A 15,706-nucleotide genomic window follows, 5' to 3' on the forward strand; every position below is an offset into this window, starting at 1 on the left:
CTAAACGGACTCAATAATAATACAATGTAAATAAGGGTTATATAAAGAATGTACTTCAGCCCAGATACTATGCTCCTCAAACCTATCTTCAACGAACTAGCGATCCGGCTCGAATATAAGGGTTAAAGCTAAAGATAGAGGGGTCTTATATCTTGGCATACCTCTTTTACGAAGAACAAAAGGAACTTTAAATGATACTAGCCTAACTAAATTTGAATAAGGCTAAATGAATAGGTGAGGCTAACAGGTCAATACTTTGTAATAGACCTTCATTATATGCTAATGCTTTCTCTTATACATTGAGACCAGCCGGTAAGTCAACCTATGCACTTAAGCAACGACCCACTTTGGAGACACCTCGCAACGTCTGCCGACCTACACACCGCTACAACTACCATTACCTGCCTATACCCTCCTCGAATCAACTACGAGACAGGAAGCAGTGGAGTAAGTACTTTCTCCATCGCTCGTTTCAACAGGGCTCTCCTAAATTCGGCCAGCCTCCTCCTGGGCTATATGGATTTGCTATATATTTGTAAAGACCTCTTTGGGATCCAGACGTGCCTTTCTCAGTAGGCTATCCTAAGATCTACCTACTGTTAGATTTTCAAGCTAGAAAGTTATTATTTTACTTACTTTTTGAAAGTTGGAAGTAGTATAGTGAAGTTGCGGGAGACGTTACGAGGTGTCTCCAAAGTGGGTCGTTCCTCAAGTGGATAGATTAACTTATCTTATTATACTCCGGAAACTGTTAAAATACCGCTTTTGATCCCTGATCGCTACAGTCGCTATATCTATATGAGCTATAATGTAGTAGCCTTTTCGTTCATTCCGAAAACTACTTATATTCACCAGCCTCTTGATATCGGCGTTTTGGCCTGTTTGCAATTATATAGAGATCTAATATCAACTAGAGGGCTTTGCTAGGCGTAGAAAGGATTACTAATAGTTAGTTCCTTAAATACTATTTCCAGGCAAAGAAAACGATACCTAAGAATATTACAAGAGGTCGGCGTGATGTAGGGCTGTTACTCTATAAAAAAGAACAAGATCCTGGCCGCGTTACGCCACTGATCACCTTATTTATAGCTCTAACTGACGACTCCATAAATACGCTTGGAGGGTATACAGCTACTAAATCATTAGCTACTACTAACATCGATCTTATTATCAACAATCTAATTAAAATATAAAGCAGCCTAATAAGGCTGATTGTGAAGTTAAACCTTAAAAATCTCCGTGTTAATAATTCTACCTCTAGTTTTCTAAGCAATATGCTCGCTAATAAATAGAAAAAACGTAAAAAAAGGATAAAGGACAAGGATTAACGGGGTTCCCGTATTAATCGCTAAGAAGCGTTGTCAGCAGATACGTAAACAAAATATTAAGGAGGACAAAGAACCGAAAGTAAAGGAACGTTATATAAAGGTAGCTGCCCTTGTTAGATTTGTCAATATCGTTGAGCAGAAGGGTTTCCGAACAGAACGAAATGTATTCTAATGATTAATTTTATAACTACCGGTACTTTTTTCATCCTTTCAGTGTATTATATGAGTACAGATAGCTTTAAATCCATTTATAGTTACTGCTGCCTATCGTAATGGATAATATCCTGTGTAGTGTCTACCCCCTCCCTCCCTTCTCCCCTGACAAGCAAGATAGTAGGCGGCTGGACTCCGTAGTTAGTCGAACTCTGTACGCGCTACCTTATTCAATGAGATCATACATCTAGCTCGATACAGAAACCTTTGTGTTAGATTTTCTTAACAAATCTGACCAGGATAGCTCCCTACGCAGCATTCCATTACTTTACATTCCTTACCCTAGTTAATAATTATAAGGTAATATATAAATACGCAGACAGTCGACGTATTCACGCCAGCAATCCTATAATTATATACGATATACTCAGATCAATGGTGAATACACTAATATAAAGGTGGGACGTTATAGGCTTTTATTATAAGTTTTTTTAGTACTCCCCAAAAACTAGTAATTTAAAAGTGTGTAGTGACAGGTTCGTGTTGTTGAAACCTGCTACGATTCTTATATACCTGTATATACTGAATAGGGTATGGTAGCAACCATTGAACGTAAATATTTGAAAATAGCGTTGTTACATAATAAACGTTGCACATTCGAGTTATCAGGTCACCTTTCGCGATATGTTGCGTAGAGTCTATTACGCAAGTATATATCAATTAACTAAGTAAGGTTAACATATTCATATCTTATTTATAATGATAAAGCAAGACTTTCTTATAACTATAGATTAAACTAAGTTGCTCCAGAGTTATAAGTCGATCCCCCACCTTGTGAAACACCCCCTTTTTTCACACAGCCTGTACAGCCTACATCAGAACACCCAACCACCTACTTTTTCACTACAACAGTAACGTTTTCCTTTAATCTTTTACAACAAGATTAAACCTGCTGATAAATTTACTAATACCCTATATACAGAAGATCTTAGAGCCGCTATAGCTTTAACTAAAACTTAAAAGTATAGCTATTATAAACCAGCTACCTTATTCGGGATCTCTCTAACCACCCTCTTCAACTACATTAACAACCGCTACTAAACGCAGTAAAAAGGCTTCAAACTGTCTTAAACCCTTTTAACAATCTAAGAGAAACGATTTACTAACTAGGCTTGAACCTGGTAAGCCTTTAACCGTCTACTAGCTTATACATAAACTTGAAAGTTTACTAGCCGTATCGCTAAAACGATTTGAATAGCTTATTATATAAGTAGACGTGAAATAAATGGATTTATTATTTATAACCTAGCCTTTAAATCCTAGAGGCCTTAGAAGATCCAGTTAGTTCGAGTTAATAGCGTTAAAAGCAAGGTAATACAGCTTTAGTTCAGCTACTTTTACTTTCTAGCCAGTATTGATATTCTATTTAAAGATCAATAGAGTATAGCTTTTAGGCTTATAAAAGATAAAGATGCTAATGATATGCTTATCGGAAGCGTTAAAACTTATATAGTTAGAAAGAAGTATCCCGGTATTTATATATAAAGCTCTTTTATTAAATATATATTAATAACTAGGTAGTATTTACCTTCTATTATTAATAATATTTAAAGGTAGCTCCGTATAATAATAATGGTTACCAACAGAACTCTCCTTATTTAAGGACTAGAAGTTTATAGTAATTAAAAAAGTGATACTCGTATATTGTAATAGAATAGTTTGAAAAAATTATTTATCTCCCGGGCCTCGATACAGAACCTAAGTTATATCCGCCTACTTATCGTATATGACTTTAATAGTTATACTGTAGTAGACTTTATATAGCTCTACTTCTTAAATAGGATTTACTTACTTTTCCTACTGCTATATACCTTCTGGATACTCTAGCCGTTTAATGTAAACTTAATTAACCCTTTAAAGATATTCTACCGTTTACAACTTAATAACTGTACCCTGTACTCCGATTCTACTAGTATTAGTGAACAGAATTTACTTATCTATCTCTTATTTACAAGAGAAAAAGTAGTTATTGTTAGAAATATTATTACAGGGTAGCGTGTATCGGGTCTATAGCTAGTATATATCGAAGCCTCTAATAAGCTGTTTTTTACTAAAGAACTCCAATAATAAAGATATTATAAATTGGGATCCCGATCTAGGCAGCTGCTTTACGGTAGTTGTACCCTTAAGCTTTAATCAGAACTACAGCGGCTCTGAGATCTTCCTGTATATAGGTTATTAGTAACGTTATCAGCAGGTTTATTTTCTTGTTACAATAGACTGAAGGAAAACGTCACTGCTGTAGTGGAAAAGTAGGTGGTTGGGTTGACTTAAAGGAAAACAACACTTACGAATCGAAGCCACGCAGTATTAAAAAAGGACTCTTACTGATTAAGACGCTTAGTATACGACAATTCTGGTCAAATATAACAGCTTTACTCCTGTAAAAGACCGTACTAAGGAGAGTAGTTTAAGGACTCTATTAATAAATACCCTCCGTAGCCACCTTTCGAAGGTATACTAGTATAAATGGAACGCCTATATACTTTTCAGCTCGAAGAAAACAACAATACCTTGTACGGACTTGCCTACTTATATAGTTAAATTTATAGATTCGATACAGTACTGAAAATATAGTTATTTGTAGATAAAGGTTGGATCTGGCCCGCTATTATTACTATTATAGGGTACTTACTCCGCTAAGGTTTCCGTTACTCTAGTACTAAACGACAGAAATTGCTCGGTTTTTCGTACCGTAACATATAAGTACGATCGGTCCGTTATTACTATCCGTAGCTACAATAAAGCAGCGATTACAAATGCTAAGAGTATCCGCGCTAATAACCTACCTCTTAGCTATCTGAACAACAAGCTCATCGATCAACAGAAAAACGTAAAGAAGAAGGGTAAAAGGAAAGGGATTAACGGGGCTCCCGTACCAACTGTTGAAGAGAGTGTTCAGCAGATACGTAAACAAGATATTATGGAGGCTGAGAAACGTCAAGTAAAGGAACATCATGTAGAGGTAGCTGCCCTGGCTAAATTTTTTAAGATTGTCTGGCAGGAGGGCTTCCGAATAAAACCCGATGTGTTCAGCTGATTAACTTTCTATCCAACCACCAGCACTTTCGTCTTTTTAGGGTAGTATTAGGGTGTGAATAGCTTTAAATCCATTTGTTGTTGCTGTTGCTTATCGTGATGGATGATTTTTTTGGTATGGTGTCCCCCCTCCCCTCCCCTGATAAGCGAGATGGTGGGCGACCAAACTCCCTAGCCGGCCGAACTCGATGCCCATCACGTTATCTTCTCGAGCTATTAGATCAGTTGTTTTAGATTGTTCGGGTATAGTATATAGATATTAAAGCTAGGATCTGAAATAGCTGACTTATATCGCAACCCCTGCGCGTGTTCACATTGGGTATTACTATAGTTAAATTTATACACTGTTTTCTAACTACTACAACTTTTATAGAACATCAAGAAAGTGTTAAAAATCAGTCTCAAATTATAGACAAATATTAGATCTCTATATATGTACCGTAAGCAATTGACTGCTATTTGCCGGGCTACTCACAGTGCCCTGTCGGTTCTTGAAATGCTAGTTAACGAAATAACTACCGGCTTCAAGTCAGCTGCTAAATGGTGTTAAGAGACATCGTGAATAATCCAGAAAGATATTGTTCATGAGTACTAGGTTTTATTATTTCGATATGTAATGATTAATACTAATATAAATGGAGCATATTGAGGAGTAGGAATAACTCGATGATAAATCTGCTTATAAATACGTATCCTATAGCTGTAAAATATACTATAGGTTCGATCAGGTAGCTGAGCAGAATACTGATGAACTGGATTTATAAATTAAATGTCAGGGGCTGGATCGTGGACCTTACAGGTAGTCCTATTATGACGTGGTTGCGCGAGGGAACGCAACCGGGAATCGTGCCCTCGACGGAGGGTGAAAACCCTACCCCAGCCTGGGTGCCGCCCTCGCTATCTCCATATCTTATCGCTATCTTACATTACGGAACGGGCGCAGCCCGTGACATTAAAGCCATTTAAAACAAATCGCGGTACTAGCCGTACAAATTATTGTCGGCTTTTAAACTACCTACTAGATGATTCTTAATTGAGCTGACCGAGTCCAGGATGGCAAGCTATCTTTTCACAACTGCGAACGTAACCAGGACGTGTGGCCCTGGGTAGGGGATGAAACCTTATTAGAGCTATACATAGGTTCACTGACTATCCAGGTTCATACTCCTATTTTATCTTATCTAAGACAACGAACGGGCGTAGTCCGTACCCTTTTCTTTTGCTCTCAGCCTAGCTATAGTCGGTGATTGATATTTAGCATATGTATATAATGATTCCTTCGCTTCTACTTATAGTTAAGTGGATTACAGAATGCAATTCGATAACCATCTTGAAAATAATAATTTCAACTTCTGTAAAGTACTTTAAAAACATTCTACTAGTGGTAGATTCAACAAATGAACCATGTATAGGCAGGTTCTTTAAAATCTTGCTCTTTGTCGCCCGTTTTCAACGTTAGACTGGGTCCCAGTATAACTTATATTCTGCTACGCCTAGTCAACTGTTATATAGGGAGACTGTTATAAGGGTGCCCTTGTACCCAGTATCGAATTCGGTGCTCCTGCATTTAAAGACTACGTTAAATATTTTTGCTAGGCTGAAGGATAATGATGCTTGAATATATAATTAATTAAATGACCTATCTTCTCCTATATTTAAAGTAGTAAGCGATAAAATATGTTGTGTCCTAAATCTAGATATTCGATATACAATCAATCTGCTAAGCAAAATCGAAATGTTTTGATTATTAAAGAGGCCGAAAATAGTCCTTAAGTCGCGTTTACAGTCTTCGAAACCACTGGAAAAGATTATAATACAGTTAATATTCTCTAAGAATTCAGGTTATATATCGCTGTGTATATACGCTAGTATATTATAGTAGCCCATTAAGTATTTTTTTAGTCCCTTTACTCTTCGCGGGCTAATTAACGTAAAGCGGCTGCGATATAATTGATAGACCCCAAATTAATAGAAAAACTGAGGAGTATTCACTATAGTTATATAACGCTTTCCTTACCGTTAGGTTACAATCTCAGCTTATAGTAGTAAAGGGTAGCTGCTAAGTATAATAATGTTATTTAAGGAATATAATTTGATTACTACGTAGCGTTTAAGTTTTCTATAAAATAAGCGCTAGACGACGAAGATAGGGTATACAAAAGACGTAGCTTCGTTACAATATTCTATACGCCTTTACGTATAGAAGGCGTTAAACGCTTTATGAAATACGTCTTGGTCTTTAGTATTAATAGGTAGGGATAAGAACGAAGTATTTAGGATTATTATCCTTTGATAAAGGGAACCGATATTTCGTTTTCTTTAGGAACATTATTAACTCTTCGATTTCTCTAGAGCTTTAGGAACAGGGTAATAAAGCATCTAAACGTTGAGCAAGAGATTTGCTTACAGTATAGATATATACGCTCTCCTTAGTTACAATCTTAAAGGCAATAGATGATTTTGATAGTTAAGTTAGAGACATACTCGCCGGACTGTAGGTCTTGGCCCTCCCAGACTGTATCACGTGACACCTCTATACATAACCCTAACCCTTTGATCCATCGTCGCGTCCTGCGCCATCAATCGCTCAACGCCATGACCGTCATCGCCAAAATCAATCAACCTCGCAGCGGTTGAATCCCTCAAAAACGTAATAAAAATCGAATGGCTACAATTCGCAACAACATATCTGACGACGTAATCCATACAGAACCCTAACCCTCAAAGCGCCTTAAGCGTCAAGATCCATAACCTCGCCTGCCATGCCCTCCTCTCCCATTACCTCAGCTGCCTGACTTGCCTGCGCCTGGTTCGCCTGGCTTGCACCCCTCCCGCGCGCCCTGCCTCTGGTGCCTCTGGTGGCCTTGGCGACCCTGCCCCTGAGTTGCAGGGTTAGGGTTGAATACGCAATACCTCATGGTTGCAACAGGGCAATTGAAGACTACTGCCTGGGCGCGATTTTAGTGGATTTGAGGCGTTTTCGAGGGACTTCGCGTTTTCAATGCAATTGGCAGAGTTGGGAGGTTAAATGGCTTTGGCGGTCTTCATCGGAATGGCAGCCGCGAAGTTGTGCGGGCGAGGGGTGGCAGGGTTAGGGTTATATATGGGTGTATCACGTGATACAGTCTGGGAGGGCCAAGACCTACAGTCCGGCGAGTATGTCTCTTAAGTTAAACCATCCACTTAAGGAACGACCTACTTTGGAGATGCCTCGCAACGTCTGCCGACCTATACACCACTACGACTCCATCACCTGCCTACACCCTCCTTGAATCAACTACGATACAGAAAGCAATGGAATAAGTACTTTCTTTACCGCTCTTTTCAATAAAGCTCTCCTGAACTCGGCTAGCCTTCTTCTAGGCTATATAGATTTGCTTAATATTTGTAAAGACCTAGTTAGGATCCAAATGTACCCTTGTTCTTTTAACCGGCTCTCTAGCCTCGATATAAGTCTGTAGTATCTAGTTCTCCTATTCTAAGTAAGCTAACTGGAAGTCTTTTTCGTTAGAAGCCTTCTGGATCTTACAGAACAAAAGCCCGCGTATAGGTAGGTAACCCGTTAAAGTCGTTCCTTATTTTAGTTAAGCTCTTATATATTTGGATTCCTTGTTATAGTATTAAAACACCGATTAAAAAACCTAAATAAATTGATAAAATACGTTACTAGATCGCAAAAGTATCTCGTAGCTGTAGAGTCTATATAACTTTTGCTAGGTTATTCGAGCTTTCTAGTAGTAAATGGCTTATCAGTGGCTTAGAAATATAAACTAGCTACAAATCGAATACTCGCTATCCAGACTTAATATCCCGGCTTATCAACGCTTCTTTGTATATTAATATAAGGTACCGAAGTATTATCCGTTTACAAATACTAGATTAATCGGTTTAAAATACCTTACCGTTAATCTTTTTACAGTAGGCCTCTTGAGAAGAATTAGATATTACTAAGCCGAGAGGCTAAAGTACATAAAAGGTATACAGCGGGAGGTGAAGAAAGGAAATAGTCTTAATAAATTACTATTATATAAACGTATAATCTATACAGCTACTATATCCGTCAAATATTAATATATAAAGCTTGTTTAGATCCCTCGGTATTATATAGGATAAAGACCTTTTTAAGCTAGTGGAGGGCAATAGTTGTACAAGTGTAGCCTTTCTCAGTTATAGTAAAGACCAAGGTCTTTACAATCGCCTTTTTTCTACCATAAACTATCATTGTTAAAGGTGTTAGCCCTAATACTTACAGTAGAGGGGAGATATACCTGCATTACTAAAATAAATTTTATAAATAGAGTCCAGGTCCTAGGATGTTTTAGTTAAACATTGCGCATTTTAGTATTGCCGATTACTCGACTATTAATATCAATGCCCTCTATAAAGCTGTATTTGTTTATATTGCAACGGTTAGCTGGTTATATCCGGTCGATAGCCAAAAGGTTAAGGTAACGAATCGACAGCCAGATAACCCTTACTATAGCCTCCCTGATATACGCCAAGTCGATTTTCCGAGGCCTTTATGTCTTGAGAGCAGGATACCTGCGTAAAAAGCGTTTTATCGAGCTAATGCGTACGGAATCGTTAGATACTCCGATACGTAGTAATCGACTCGTAAACTCCCGGACTTATACGTAAGTTGGAGGGTAGCTAAAGGCTCATTAGTTTAGAGTCTAGTATATAAAGCGTTCTCCTTGGACTTGACTCAGGGCCTGCAATATCTGGAAGGCCTTGTCTCGCGAAGTGCAGAGGTTGTAGTACCGACTATAAACGGTTGATACTAGTATGCTAAAGTCGCGGGCGATTTTCCGTAAGCCAGGTTTTCCAGCCTGTAAAGCGTTAAAGGCTCATTATAATTCGACTTCTGAGTAGGCTATCCGTAGATCTATCTACTGTTAGGTTCTGAAGCTAGAAAGGTATTATTCTACTTACTTTTTAGAAGTTGGAAGTAGTATAGTAAAGGTACGGTGTAGCCGTTGCGAGGTGTCTCTAAAGTAGGTCGTTCTTTAAGTGGATAGATTGAGTTAGTCTAAATCTTATATATATTGGGATAGTATTACTATTAGTACAGAATGGAACCTGAGAGCTAAAGGGCTGGAAGATAACGCTTCGCTTTCCGTAGTTGATATTAGCTAAATACGTATTGACAAACTTAATACCGAGTAAACCGCTTAGCGTTAGCTAATTGACTACCTAGGCGGATCGAGTATAATGGTTTATAGTAGCTTTACTGTTTAAATCTATATTATATAGAAGAAAGACTTCGAAAGAAGCTTATTCGGAGACTTCACATAGCTCTCGCCGATACTTTTAACATTACCGGAACGCTTTTTAACGGTATAGTTGAGGTGTTATAGGAAGTTGTAGTTAATAAAGAAGCGATTAACGCTTATCTTAAAGCAGATTTATATTAAATTGCTGTTCCTACCGCGAATAGCTGTACTAATTTATAGATGGATATAAGCGTTTCAACGGTAGTTAATATCGGTTTACCAAGGGTTATTGGTATTAAATTTCTTTAGATTACCTAGATTAGCCTAGAAAGCCGTTTTAGGCTTTTCTTTGTAAGCAGGAGAGGTTTAAGTAGCGGTGGTTAACTTAAGGATCTTCGTTTTTTTGAGGCTGAAAACACTTTTCTTTGTGTCGGGGAAGGTTTTTGAATATTAAATAGTTTAGTTCAAGAGGTATAGATATAGTAGTAGTAATTATAGGTGCGTTATACTAGCTTTTTATATATATCCGAATAGTACTAGTAAGCGTATATACGGAGCTTGTTTTCAGGATTAAATTGCTTTTAGTATTTATGTAGGTTAGGTTAGTATCCAGGATTAGGCAAATGGAGCCTGTAAAATAATATAAGGAATATAAAGAATTTGAAGTAGAAAAGACTCTACATTAAAGCAGTCTGTATTATTTCTGTCGTTAGTTAAGTGAGCGTAGTTGTACACTTTACAGCGATTGTAGCTTTTACCGTTGCTACGTTTCTCGCTTTTATAGTTATTTGGGCAGTTGTTGCGGGGGTGCTTAGGGTGGCTGTGGTACTTGTAACGATCCTTAGAGTTACTGGAGTAATTATTGAGCCTATGGCAGTCGTTAAAGCTATTATTAAGGTTTTAGCGGTTAATACGGTTGCTAAAGCGATCGTTATAGTAGCGAAAAATATTATTTCTGTAAGAAAACTGGTTATTATAGCAATAGAAGTTCTAATCAGTAACATACTTTTACTAACCGTAACAAGCTTTTATTATATCATTAGAAAAAGGTATATAATTCATTAATCATACGTAGGTATTTCGTAAGGTTAGAGTAGGCGTATAAGCGACGGGTATATTAACGATACTTTGTATCTATATAACTAGTTATATACATATATATAGATATTATACCGGCTTTCTAGCTATCGTTATTGCTTTCTTTAATTCAAATCTTCACATAGAGCAGATATTACGTTGGATAAAGTAATTGAGAACGTTACGGTTGTCAGTAACATCTTGCAGGATAATTTTGCTTTGTGTCTATGACTTATTTCGCTCGTTCTCTTCTAGTTTAAATTTATCTTTGAAAGCTTCTAGGACTGTATTCAGGCCCCTACTAAATAGTATCTATCCTCGGTTATTAACTAGAAATTCTATCAAAATAGTATATACTTAGCTAGAAGGGCAAGGAATATATTAAGTACCCGTCTTTCCGCGTTATCTTACATATTAAGATCCTTAATTTGAGTCTTTAAATTTTTAAAAGCTCTCTAAATTAATAAACGTCGGTATAGATCAGGGCTTTACTATCTACGGCGATATTTATTTATAGAAGGTGATTATATCTATAGTTGAAAATATTAGCGTCCTTATATTTTAATTATAGGAAGTAACTACTTCAGCTAGCGGCGTTTATACCAGATCTGTAGAAAAGATTTAGCGTTCATCGTTAGCGCTTTAAAAAGGGTAGTTAAATAAAATATCTCTTTCTTTTTAAAGTTCTTTCAGAAACCCTGGACCCTTTTATTAAGTAGGGAGAATAGAAGGTTACTTTAATAGTCTACCTATCGTATATTCTTAGCGGAGTTCTTGAAGCTATCGGAAGGCTTATTTTCGAAAAGGGTTGCGATAGTACAGCCTTAAAAGAGTGTCTCATGGTAGTAGACAGACTTATAAGCGTAGTCGAGTTAGCTTTAGAGGCTTCGCTTAGATTAAAACATTCCTTTCCTTTATCTCGCGTTTATAACGAAAGACTGTAAAGCTTCTATTTTTTCGCTAAGTATAAAGTCCTAGAGCTTAAAGGCAGACTTATAAGAGGGAGACGGATCGGGTTCAATATCCGATATAAAGAACTTGCCCCCGAAATAGCTTAGTATCAGGCCGTCTGCTCTTTTTATAATGGTTTATTAGCGCCAGAAGCTCTCCGCCAGTCGGAGTAGTTTCTGTAATAAATATAGGATCCTTCGGTAGTAATATAAGCTCCTTGCCGGCTGAGGCGGCTTCTAAGGCTCCAAAGGAGAAAGAGTCGAAGGTAGTAGGTACTAAGAAGCTCCCCGCCGGTCGGAGCGGCTTCCTAGTAATACAGAAGGTAGAAGATCGAGAGTCGTAGCTATTAATTTGAGACGGGATACCGTGCTAGAAGTACCTTAAGGAAGTAGTATTCTAGAAATGCTAAAAATGGTGTTGAATTCGATGATTATTAAGAGGGAGGGCACTCTCGCGTAGAGCAGTCTGGAATATGAATAGGAAGTGTAGCCAAAGCCCCTTATCAGAAGGCTTATCAAAGAGATCAAAGCTATAAGGGAGCTCCTGCAGCCACATGCAAAGGCTGTGCAGCTGGAAGGAAAAGGCCTTAGAGCCGTAAAGAGAGGCCCTGCAGTTACAAATAGCTTTCTGGCCCTCAAACCGCCTTTTCTTCTCGCATCAGTACTATACTTCGGAGCGGAAATTTAAATACTATAGCATTATAATAGGATAGAGTAGACAACTAGCTATATTATTGGTAATTCCCTATAAGTAAATGTAAGTTCTATGTCGCTTTAGTACTAGGCTAGGTTAACTGTATTAGTATGATACTTTATTACTGCTGTTCTAATGTTGAACTTTTAGGGTGAACTTTCGGTAAGTAAATCATGTAGCCCGTGTAGAGCTTAGCTGACTAGACTATCTTGCTTCTTAGGGAAGAAACACTATACTAAGAATTATTCATTACGATAAACAGTAGCAACAAGTAGTTTCAATAAATATTCGTATAGTATATTAACAAGAACAGAATACTGGTAGTTAGGTAAGAAATCAATTATCAAAATATACAAAATTGTATATAAAGACCCTTCTACTAAGCGATCTTCACGAGACTGACTATAATGGCTAGTTACCTTTGTATCTTTAAACTTCCTTCGCTTTACGTTCCTTAGCCCTATTAGTGTAGTATTTATATATCTAGTACAAACCCTCTTTAGTGTTTGGTACATGGACCTTGATAGCCTTTCCCCTTTTGTCTTTCTGACGTTATTATATTTATTAATAAGCGTACTATTTAGAAATCTAAGAATGAAATTAGTTAGTATAGGGACCGGTGGCATTGAACTTAATGACTAAAGTATATAGCTGATGCAAAAGAAAGGCGGTTTAAGGACCAGAAAGCTACCTGTAGCTGTAGAACCTTTCTTTACGGCTATAAGACGTCTTTTTCCGGGTGTAAAAGCTTTTCGTGTAGCCGTAGGTGCTTTAACAACACTTCCGGTATATTTCAAACTACCCTGCGCACAAGGAGTCCTCCTTCTTATTTATTCTCGAATATAACACTATTTTTAAGCTTTATAGAATAGTAGTTTTTTACATCACTCCTAGTACTGTAACCAATATTAATCTCTTTATCAAGCTATTTTATATTATATTTAATTTGTTAATAACGGACGTAAACGAGGTAATGACTAATAGCCTAGGAACCGTAAGCTGCTTAAACCTATTTTATAGTTCGTCGGTTAAAGCTAAAAAGAATGCGATTAGAAGTATAAAGTGAGAATATTTTTATAACTGTGGAGTTACAGCTTTACGTTATTATAACTGGTGATATTGTTTTAAATATTGTTTTCCTCGCTTAAAAGAAATACTGGAGGAACTAGCTATTAATTATGCTTTCTATGCTTAGAAAAGCCTTTTAGTAAATAAAGGACCGGTAAGTCGATTCCCTACCTTGCAGAATATCCCCTTTTATGAATACTCTGTACGGCCTACATCAGAATATCTAACCACTCGCGTTTCTACTATAAACAGTGACGTTTTCATTTATCTTCCTGTAAAGAAATTGAACCTGCCGATAGCTTTGCTAGTGACTTATAGAAAGATCTAAGAGCTACCGTAACTTAGATTAAGGCCTAGAGGTGTAGTTACTATGAGGCAGCTGCCGAGTTTGGGATCTCTTTAACTACGTTAATAACCGTTACTAAACTTAGAATAAAGCATTCGAGCTGTTTTAAGCCTTTTTAGTAGTGTAAGAGAACGTTTTGCCGCCTGCGTTTTAACTTAGTAAGCTCTCGGCTTTCTCTTATTTGATATGTAAGTCCAGAGCTTACTAGCCGTATCGCCAGAATAACTGCAACAGCCTACTATATTAGCAGATGCTAGGTAAGTAGGTTTATTGCTTCAAACTTAGCTTTCAAAACCTACAGGCTTTATAATATCGAGTCAGTTCGAGTTAATAGCGTTATAACTAAGGTAATATAGCTTTCGTTTAACTACTATTACCTCCCGCCCGCTACTGATATTCTACCTAAAATTGGATGGAATATAGATAAGATTAGCTTGTAGAGGGCGAGGGTATTAACTATATCATCATCGGAAATACTAAAGCTTATATAATCCCAGAGAAATATCTTAGTATTCGCATATAGACCTCTTTTACCGAGTAAATATTAGTAACTAGTTAGTATCTACATCCTATTGTTAATGTTATAGGTAGCTCTATATAATAGTAGTAGTTTTTAACACAACTGTTTTATTTAAGGACTAGAAGTTTATAGTAACTAAGAAAGGCTAGACAAACTTATATATTGCGATAGAATACTATTGCTTAAAAAAGTTATATCCTTCGGACCTGCCTGCTTATTATAGACAGCTATAATAGTCACACTATGATATATTCTATTTTGCTATATTTCTTACATGGAATTTATTTACTTGTACTACCGTTATATACGTGTTATTTACTCTAGCTGTTATATTCAGCTATGTATAATCCTTTGAAAATATTATATCATTTAAGGTCTAATAACTAAACCTTTTAGTCTAACTTTATTATTATCGGTAAATATGATTTACTTATCTATATCCACTAATAAAGAGGAGGGACTTGTAGCTAAGAATATTAGGTGACGGGTATTGGGTTTGTAGCCGGTAAGTCGATTCCCTACCTTGTAAAACACCCCGTTTTTGTAACAGCCTGCACAGCCCACATCAGAACACCCAACCACCTGCTTTTCCATTACAAAAGTAACGTTTCCTTTCAATCATTCATAACAAAATTAAACCTACTAATAACTTGACTAATAACCTATATACAGGAAAATATCAGGGCCGCTGTAGTTCTAATAAAAGCCCAAGGGTATAGCTACTGTAAGGCAGCTACTTCATTCGGGATCTCTCCAACTACCCTCTTTAACTACGTTAAGGACCGCTATTAAACGCGGCAGGAAGCTTTCAAGCTATTTTAAGCCCTCTCAACAATATAAAAGAAACGTTATATTAACTAGGTTTTAACCTAGCACGCTTTCGGCCTTCTACTAATCTATATATAAGTCTGGGAGCTTACCAGCTAGCTATATTGCTAGGACAACTAGAACCGCCTATTATATAGGCAGACGTTAGATTAATAGGTTTATCGTTTGTAACCTTGCTTTTAAAACTTTAAAGACCTTGGAAGATCGAATCGGTTCGAGTTAATAGCGTTATAACCGAGGTAATACGGCTTTAATTAAACTACTTTAGCTTCCTGGCTATTACCTATATTCTATTTAGAAATACGTAGAATATAGATAAGTTTAGGCATATTAAGGGCGAGGGTACTAACGGTATAGGTATCGTAAGCGTTAAAACTCGTACGATCGAGAAGAAATATCCCGGCACTCGCGTATAGAACTCCTTCATCGA

This window comes from Remersonia thermophila, chromosome 3 (genome assembly GCF_042764415.1).
Source record: "Remersonia thermophila strain ATCC 22073 chromosome 3, whole genome shotgun sequence".
Lineage (NCBI taxonomy): Eukaryota > Fungi > Ascomycota > Sordariomycetes > Sordariales > Chaetomiaceae > Remersonia > Remersonia thermophila.